A 9,976-nucleotide genomic window follows, 5' to 3' on the forward strand; every position below is an offset into this window, starting at 1 on the left:
AAAGCTCGCCATGGGAAGCTTCTGTCTATTCTTTCTACCAAGGTGGATGAAGGTCTAATGAGTGTGTTGGTGCAGTTCTACGATCCTCTGTATCGTTGCTTCACTTTTCCGGATTTCCAACTCATGCCTACACTTGAGGAGTATGCCTATCATATGGGTATACCTATCTTGGATCAGTTGTCGTTCAGTGGTTTGGAGAGGGTTCCTTCTTCCCAAGAGATTGCTGACATGCTTCACATAGATGTATCTGGCATTGTTACTCATATGACTACCAAAGGTGGAATTCAAGGTCTCCCATCTGATTTTCTCATTGCCCAAGCTACTTTGTTTGGGAAGGCCATGAGTGAGGACGCCTTTGAAGCCATATTTGTACTTCTCATCTATGGGCTAGTGTTATTTCCCAAGATCGACAACTTCGTAGATGTGAACGCTATTAGGATTTTCTCTTCTCTTAATCCCATTCCGACTCTGTTGGGTGACACTTATTTCTCTTTACATATGAGGAATGTAAAAGGTGGTGGTTCCATTGTGTGTTGTCTGCCTCTGTTGTACAAGTGGTTTATTTCGCACTTGCCTCAAACGCTTGCCTTCAAGGAGAACAAGGGATGTCTAAGGTGGTCTGTGAGACTTATGTCTCTCACTAATGATGATATCTCTTGGTATAACCATGTGTATGATGGCGTTCAGATTATCGACTCTTGTGGTGAATTCTCCAATGTGCCTCTTCTTGGTACATATGGTGGAATTAATTACAATCCTATTTTGGCTCGCCGTCAGCTTGGGTTCCCCTTAAAGGATAAACCTAACAACATTTTGTTGGAAGGTGTGTTCTTTAAAGAGGGTAAAGATCCCAGAACTTGAAGGATATGAGGGTCCGCGCCTGGCGCAAAGTTCATAGGAAGGGAAGGAAGGAGCTTGGTCCGAAGAATTGCAATGCTTTGGAACCTTACACCGCGTGGGTGAGGAAGAGAGCTCTTGAGTACCGCATGCCATATGATTATCCAAGACCTACCCCTACGGTTATGGTTGGGCCTTCAATCCTCCCTAACCAAGGAGTAGAGGATTTGAGAGATGAAGATCGATCACGTGCTTGGGTTCGTGAGCGAGAGGAACTCCTTCAGCAGCTCAAAGATAAGGATGCAGTGATAAAATTTCTGGAGCATCAGGTTATTGATGAGCCTGATGATGTGGTTACTTCTCTTCTTCCTCAGTCATCTAGGTTTGGAAGAGGAAGTATGATTGGCTCGCCAAGGAGAAGGCAGATATGGAAGCAACTTACGAGAGAGAGGTAAAGAGACTTCGTGCAGCTTATCTTCCGATCTCGAGAGCTTTGGACGATTGTTTCTAGGGCTCCATAGGATGTTCTTTGTCCTTTTCTCTTGTATTGTATTTGGTTACCAAAACTGTACTACTTCATTGATGTAAAAAATTTCCAAATATTATTGCTATGAGTATTCCATATATGTCTTAAAAGTTAAATATTTGTAAATAGATCTCTATAAAGTTCCTCAAATAAAAAAACAAATCATATGCACAAACATTGTATGCATCATATGCATAAGCAGGTATAGACTAAGGTAAAAACTAATTTCCTTTCCCTTATTTCCCGGTTGTATGCCATGTACTCGCTCACAAGGCGAAAACTTAGCACCACCAATCGCAGAATTAGAGCGTTTCTTATATTTAAGACACTGAATACTAGAGTACCAACGAAGGTACAATATTCCCGATATCTCCTTTCCTACTACCGAACCAGTTGAAAAACCAACCATGGCTACAGTGGAACCACAGAATCGGCCTCTTAAGTTCTACGCTGCCCCGTCCCAACAAGAACCTCACAACAGCATTGTTGCCCCTGCTATCAATCAAAACGATTTCAAGTTGAAACCCTCATTATTATTAGCTATCCAACAACATGAATTTGCTGGAAGTCCCACGGACGACCCTAATGAACATTTGACTACTTTTGTGCAGTACGCAGACACTGTGAAGGCAAATGGTGTATTTCAAGATGCGATAAGACTACGCCTTTTTCCTTTCTCTCTAGGAGACAGAGCTTGGGCTTGGTTACAATCCTTGCCATCTAACTCAGTTACTACATGGGAAGAACTGAAGAACGTTTTCTTAGCCCGATATTTTCCGCCAAGCAAAACTGCTATGCTGAGAGCTAAAATCAATGGATTTCAACAAAAAGATGTAGAATCTCTCTACAATGCGTGGGAGAGATACAAAGGAATGATGAGGATATGTCCACATCACGGTCTCGAAGACTGGGTGATCATTCACACATTTTACAATGGAATTCTGTATAACACAAGACTGACAGTAGACGTTGCCGCGGGCGGTGCACTTATGGACAAGCCATACAACGAAGCCTATCAACTCATTGAAAACATGGCCCAAAACCATTGCAAATGGGGAGGTGAAAGAACTCCAGTAGAAAAGTTCCAAACAAAAAGTGGAATGTACGAAATCAGTAACCTGGACCATGTCCGTGCAAAGGTAGATGCCCTTGTTCAAAAGTTAGACAACTTGACCTTACCACCCGCAGCCACCATGGCTGTCGTGACTCCAAACTGTGAGTTATGTGGAACTCCTGGACACACTGCACCAGAATGTTAGATGTTAGCAGGAGTCCCCACTGATCAAGTAAATTACGCACAAGGAAATCCTTATTCGAATACCTATAACCCAGGTTGGAAAAATCATCCTAACTTTTCGTATAAGAACAACAACACCCTGTATGCACCTGGCCAACCACCCGCTGTTCCTCCTAGATATCAAAAGCCAACTAAGAATGCTCCTAACATGCCTAGGAAGTCCAAACTTGAACTAATGATGGAAAGCTTCATAGCTACCCAAGCTCAAACAAACAAAGACTTCTTGAACCAAAATATACATACTAGTGAGCAACTTAAACAATTAGCGAGCAAAGTAGACGCCTTAGCCACCCACAACAAAATGCTTGAAACACAGATTTCACAAGTGGCCCAACAACAAGCATCTATTGCTGCTCCCGCTGGCACATTTCCTGGACAGCTACAACCTAATCCAAAAGGACATGCAAATGCTGTTATATTGAGAAGTGGAAAAGAACTAGATGGACCCGTAGATCCAAGACTCCAAAATCCTGCCATGTACCAAAAACCTGACAAAACAACAACTGAGAAGGTAAGTGAACCAAAGAAGAAGGAAGATAATACCCAAGAGGCCGAAGAGAAAGAAAAACCTTATGTGCCTCCACCACCTTATAAACCACCCATTCCGTATCCTCAAAGACTCGCAAATTCTAAAACTGCATGGCAATTTAGGAAATTTGTTAAACTTCTGAAGCAACTGAATATTACAATTCCCTTCATAGAAGCCACCACACAAATTCCCTCATATGCCAAGTTTCTTAAAGAGATCCTATCCAATAAGAAAAAGATCGAGGATAACGAAACAGTTACACTTACTGCTGAGTGTAGCGCAATAATCCAAAATAACATGCCTCCCAAACTAAAATATCCAGGTAGTTTCTCCATACCCTGTGTCATTGGAAAGTTCGTCATAGACAAAGCTATATGCGACTTAGGAGCCAACATTAGTGTAATGCCCTTAACCATCTGTAAAAGGCTCAACATGGGAGAACTAAGACCAACAAACATGTTTGTCCAACTAGCTGACCGCTCAATAAAATATCCAGTTGGTATACTAGAGAATGTCCCAGTACGTGTAGGACAATTCTACATTCCTACAGACTTCATAATCATGGACATCAAAGAAGATGCCAGTACACCTATTATATTAGGAAGGCCATTCTTAGCTACCTCCAGAGCCATAATAGACGTGAAAAGAGGTAAGCTAACATTCGAAGTTGGAGAAGAAAAGGTTGAATTCCTCTTGACACAATTCTTACAAGCACCATCTATAGACGATACCTGTTATATACTTGATGTCATAGACGAGTGCGTAAGAGAGATGGAGATACAAGAAACCACATATTCTGATATAATGAAAATCCAAATCCCTCCAATCTTTGAAGATGATAATTGGCGTGAACCATACCAAAATGACAGTCTAAGAGAATGCTTAGCACTTACACCCAACCACATGCCATGCCCGAAGAAACCAGACTTAGAATTAAAAACACTACCAAAGAACCTAAGATACGAATTCCTAGACACTGAACTCAAAAGACCTGTAATAGTCAACGCATAGTTAAGACAGATTGGAACTAAAAAGTTACTAGATGTCTTAAGAAAATATCCAACTGCGTTAGGATACAACATCGCTGACCTAAAAGGAATAAGTCCTTCTATCTGTATGCATCGCATTATGCTAGAGGAAGATTGTAAAACCTCTAGAAAACACCAGAGAAGGATCAACCCAATCTTAAGTATTATAGTCAAGGATGAAGTAAAGAAGTTATTAGATACAGGAATTATATACCCGATCTCCGATAGTCAATGGGTTAGCCCCGTTCATGTAGTACCCAAGAAAGGGGGTGTTACAGTTGTTAAGAACGAGAAGGGTGAATCTATAGCATAAAGAGTTGTTATCGGAAGTAGAATGTGCATCGATTATAGCAAACTAAACAAAGCCACTCGAAAGGATCATTTTCCTTTGCCTTTCATTGATCAAATGCTTGAACGATTGGCTAAGCATTCCCACTTCTGCTATCTAGACGGTTATTCAGGATTCTTTCAAATTCCTATCCATCCTGACGACCAAGAGAAAACAACCTTCACATGCCCTTATGGTACATTTGCTTATGACAAATGTCATTTGGACTATGCAACGCTCCTACAACATTCCAAAGATGCATGGTGTCAATCTTTGCTGACTTTATAGACGACATTATGGAAGTCTTTATGGACGATTTTTCTGTTTGTGGGTAGAGCTTCGAAGGATGTCTATCAAACCTTGAAATGGTACTTGAAAGATGCGTAAAGGTGAATCTCGTCTTGAACTAGGAGAAATGCCATTTCATGGTCCAACAAGGAATCGTGTTAGGACACATAGTATCTGATAAAGGAGTTGAAGTAGACAAAGCCAAGATCGAAATTATAGAGAATCTTCAACCTCCGAAAACCGTACGAGAAATACGAATCTTTTTAGGACATGTCGGTTTCTATCGACGCTTTATCAAGGATTTCTCGAAAATTATCAAACCACTGATTAGTTTACTAATGAAATACGCCGACTTTATCTTTGATGAGAAATGTTTAACAGCGTTTGAACAATTAAAAAACATCTTTAATCACCACACCTATCATGCAACCACCTGATTGGAGATTACCATTTGAAATCATGTGTGATGCGAGTGACTATGCCGTAGGCGCAGTGCTAGGACAAAGAAAGGATAAAAAACTTCATGCGATCTACTACGCAAGTAGAACAATAGATCCTGCCCAAATGAACTACGCCACCACTGAAAAGGAACTTCTAGTCATTGTGTTCGCTTTAGACAAATTCCGTTCTTACTTAGTAAGAGCGAAAATCATCATCTATATTGATCACGCTGCTATTAGATATTTTCTAAGTAATAAGGATGCCAAACCAAGACTCTTATGATAGATCCTTGTCTTACAAGAATTTGACTTAGAAATAAAAGATAAGAAGGGTACTGAGAACTTAGTAGCAGACCACTTATCACGAATCGAAGGGAATAAGCCTGAACAAATTCCAATCAATGATGATTTCCCTTACGAACGACTTATAGCCCAAATGGAAAGCGACATGTCTGAACTAACCTTAAATGATACCGAAATAGAAGAATCCATGGAAGAAATTCATGTGAATGCAACTCGGCCATGGTATGCTGATTTTGTCAACTGCCTAGTTGTTGGAGTACTTCCACCGGACCTATCATACCAACAAAATAAGAAATTCTTTCATGATCTAAAACAATACTACTGGGATGAACCTCTACTTTTCAAAAGAGGCATCGACGATATTTTCCGTCGATGTGTTCCTGAGGATGAAATAGACGATATAATCTCTCATTGCCATTCCTCTTTCTATGGTGGGCACGCAAGCACTTCAAAAACTTGTGCTAAGATCTTACAATCTGGCCTCTTTTGGCCTACTCTATGGAAAGATGTCCATAATGCAATTATAAGTTGCAACCGGTGCCAACACACTGGTAACGTTTCAAGACTCGACGAAATGCCACAAACAGGCATCTTAGAAGTGGAAGTCTTTGATGTTTGGGGGATTGACTTCATGGGACCATTCTCATCTTCTTTTGGTAATAAGTACATACTCGTAGTTGTCGATTACGTTTCAAAATGGATCGAGGTTGTAGCTTCTCCGATAAATGACACACGAGTAGTGATTAAGCTGTTCAAGAACATAACCTTTCCTAGATTCGGTGTGCCAAAACTAGTCGTTAGTGACGGTGGCTCCCATTTCATATCAAATATCTTTGGAAAACTTCTTCTGAAGTATGGAGTCCGGCACCGTGTAGCAACACCTTATCACCCACAAATTAGTGGGCAAGTCGAAGTTTTGAATAGAGAGGTCAAACAAATTCTAGAAAAGACTGTCGGAATATCTAGAAAAGACTGGTCATCTAAACTAAATGAAGCTCTGTGGGCCTATAGGACAGCCTACAAGACCCCAATAGGGACCACACCCTTTAAATTAGCCTATGGTAAATCATGTCATCTCCCTGTGGAATTAGAACACAAAGCTTATTGGGCAATAAAGACCCTAAATCTAAATTATACTTCCGCAGGCGAGAAGCGAATTTTAGATATTCACGAATTGGAAGAACTTAGACTAGACGCCTATGAGAATGCTAAGATATACAAAGAATGAACCAAAAAGTATTATAAATATTGATACTTATTACGCAGTCCTTGAGATCGATACTCGGGATAACTCTCATTTTATTACTACATTGGTGCAAATAGTACACTTGTTTTTACTGTGGAAATTGGTAAACAACCGCTGGTCCTCCCTAGGCCTTAAAACTAAGGGTTACTTGCAGGATCGACCAGTTGATCCTAATACATGTGCTAGTACAAGTGTGGGTTATTCAATTCGACAGAACAACTTTGTGAGGAACGACTCCTAACAAAGTATTGAACAATCACAGGTTTTTTCCACACGAAAGGTTTAAATGATGCTATAGCCTATGGGTGACTCGTGACCGACAACACTACAACATTCAAAAGACGTACACGACGAACACGTTTTTGGTGAACTTTATTATCGTAATAGAAGCGTAGACGACAACGTAAAGTGATAACTAAAAAGTATATGAAATTAAAATAAAACGTTCAACGGGAACAATTGAAAAGTAAGGAAGTTGCATTAAAATAAATGTGGTGATTCACGTACATAGCACTCTTAAAAACTCTTGCTTCCTCGCGCTGGGAATGAGAAATTTTTAGAAGTGATTTTAGTACAAGGTGAACACCCCGAGCCCCTCGTGGGATATCCTATTTATACTAAACTAAAGAAACTGCCTAAAGGCCAAAAACTCCTAAAAAGTAGCAGACGTCGTGCCACACGATCTGCAAACTGCTCTATACACGTTCTGCAAACTACTCCATATTATGGCGCTTATTTTTCTTGTAACTGCTAGTCATTTTCAATTTCAAACTTCTCCCGCCTAGGGGTTTAGGTCGACCGTGTCTTCTATGTTTTTTCCACAACTAGAAATTCCTTAAGTCCCAGTCTTCAGTTCAGTCGACATAATGGATTTTCAACCAACATGACTCTTCTGTCGGTTTCGTCTCTTAGTGACTTATGTTTTTCTCAACTCTTGCTTATCCTAGGCACATCTCCACCCCTTGATGGGGTATAAACTTTTAAATGCATAAGGCACTTTCATTGATTATGCCTTCAACCTGCCTTATAAATTTCTTGTGGTAACAAAATGCCCCCCAGAGATGTCATTTTCGAATGTCGACTTTTCTGAGATAATGGCATCTTTGAGATGTCAACTTTCTCCTTACCGCTTCCACTTCTACGTAGTCGCACACCTGTTTGCCCCACGCTGATGACGTCATATAGTCATGACGCACGTTTCCCTTTTTCCTCGAGACACACAAAATCACGTCTCCATCACTTCATATCTTTATGACTGAAACGTGCTTACCGCCATAACTGCCTTCTCGCCTTGACATGTCTGCAGACGTGGGAACCTGGGTATACATGTCGAAACAGAAGGTCAGACGTTCACTCTTCCTTTTCTCAGGGTTTAACCCTTATAAAACCCTTGCTTCTTCTTCTTCTTTCCTTTTTTTGCCCTTTGCTTCAGTAAACGATAATCATCTGCACTTTGTTTTAGTGAAAAGAACAACCCTTCTTCTCCAAACCTTTAACTTCTTCCATGGCTAGCTCAAGTAAAAGCAAGACATTTCCTTCCGCTGCAAAGCTCGCACAGCCACTTACCATTGATGGAAAGGAGTACGTTCCTGAACCTCCATTTGCAGAAGAGAAAGCAAACATCTGGCATTCCCAGGTATTGATCCCTTTCTCCTTGGCTGACGAACCTTTAGCATTTTTAGGTCCACTTCCAGAAAATCGGCATCCTGAGATAACCAAAACAGATTCTTTTTTCCCCACCATTCATCTCTCTGAACCTTTGGTTTCCTCCCAAAAACATTTTTCCCTTCGTTATGTCGACAGGAATTTTAGGACTGCTCCTCCCAAGAACTGTCCTAAGTTTTGTGCCTTGATGGATCGATTAGAAACAGAGAAAATCAACCATTGGAAAAGGACCGGTATCTATACCCTTCTACAGATTGCCCGTTGTGGCCCTCCTCAATCTTGTGGCATGTTACTGGCTGCCCTCCAATTTTGGGATAGTTCGACCAATTCTTTCCATACTAAGTGTGGCATGATTACGCTGACACTCTTGGATATTACTGCCATCACCGACTTAAAACCGACTGGCGAAGTCTTCGACTGTGAAGCCGTAGCACCAATCTCTCTGCGGTTTGACATTGGTGACTCTCGCAAGCCGACCTACAACAATTTTATTGATCACCATGCCACCTCTTCCGGCCCTGTGACCATTGAAGAACACGTGGCTTTCCTGACTCTTTGGCTATCTCGTTTTGTTTTCTGCTCTAGATCTATGCAGATAGCCAACCATTTTGCTCTCCTGGAAACCCAACTGCACCAAGAGCGCGACATCGCTCTGGGCCAATTAATTTTGGCCTCTCTTTATGAATCTCTGTCTGAAGTTGTCTGTCAAATCAAACTCTTTAACCCTGAGAACTCAAAGAAGAATTTTTTTTTGGTCCATGGACCTTTTTGGTTCTTACAACTGTGGCTCAACGCCACTTTCTCTAAAGACATAGCACCCTACAGGATGAGAAGGGTTGCGTGTCCCCCAGAAGAACGACACCTCATTTGGAAGCCACTGATCCCTTTGACGCTCATCGACAAAACTTTTTCTGACGTCAAGGTATTTTGCCTCTTGTTCACCATCATGTTGACCCGCGTCGACTTTCTTCCTCCTATGGCCCCTTTCAACCGTCGAACTGAGGGTCCTGAATGGCTCACCAGGGCTTTTCCTCCGACTAAAGATGAGCATAGAAATGAAACCTTCCTTATCTAGAGACGTCTTCTGGTCCTTCGATTCCTGTTGGCTGTAACCTCCGGCAGCAACCCTGACCTAGTTGCTTACCAACCTAACTTGGTAGCCAGACAATTTGGCCTTTGTCAATTTATTCCCAAGTCCCTGTATTCTTCTCCCGACTTACTCACAAACATCCTTTGTGATCAACCCTGGAGTATGATCCAAGAAGATCTTGAGACCCTTTGGGAAAACCGACCAAAGCTCCATTCCACTCCCTTTCGACCAGCCTTCTTTTGCACCAAAGAGTTTGATGATTGGTGGCAGTCGTATCTTGCTATTTACATTGGCGCTCCTGAAGCCAAATCATCTGAACTAACTCAGGCTTTTGTTTATTTGTAGGCCAAATCGACCAAGTGTAAGGCTCTCCATGTCAAACAAATTTACACTTTCCAG

General features: G+C 41.3%; 1 non-coding gene across 1 annotated transcript; it reads right to left on the bottom strand.

Annotated features, from left to right (window-relative positions):
- Window positions 1–2,157: 2,157 nt before the first annotated feature.
- On the bottom strand, window positions 2,158–2,264 carry LOC127117054 (small nucleolar RNA R71). Its single transcript, XR_007801816.1, has one exon. It is a non-coding gene; the product is annotated as a small nucleolar RNA R71 (small nucleolar RNA).
- Between the last annotated feature and the right edge of the window lie 7,712 nt (window positions 2,265–9,976).

Source organism: Lathyrus oleraceus, chromosome 1 (assembly GCF_024323335.1).
Source record: "Lathyrus oleraceus cultivar Zhongwan6 chromosome 1, CAAS_Psat_ZW6_1.0, whole genome shotgun sequence".
NCBI classification, from domain to species: Eukaryota; Viridiplantae; Streptophyta; class Magnoliopsida; order Fabales; family Fabaceae; genus Lathyrus; species Lathyrus oleraceus.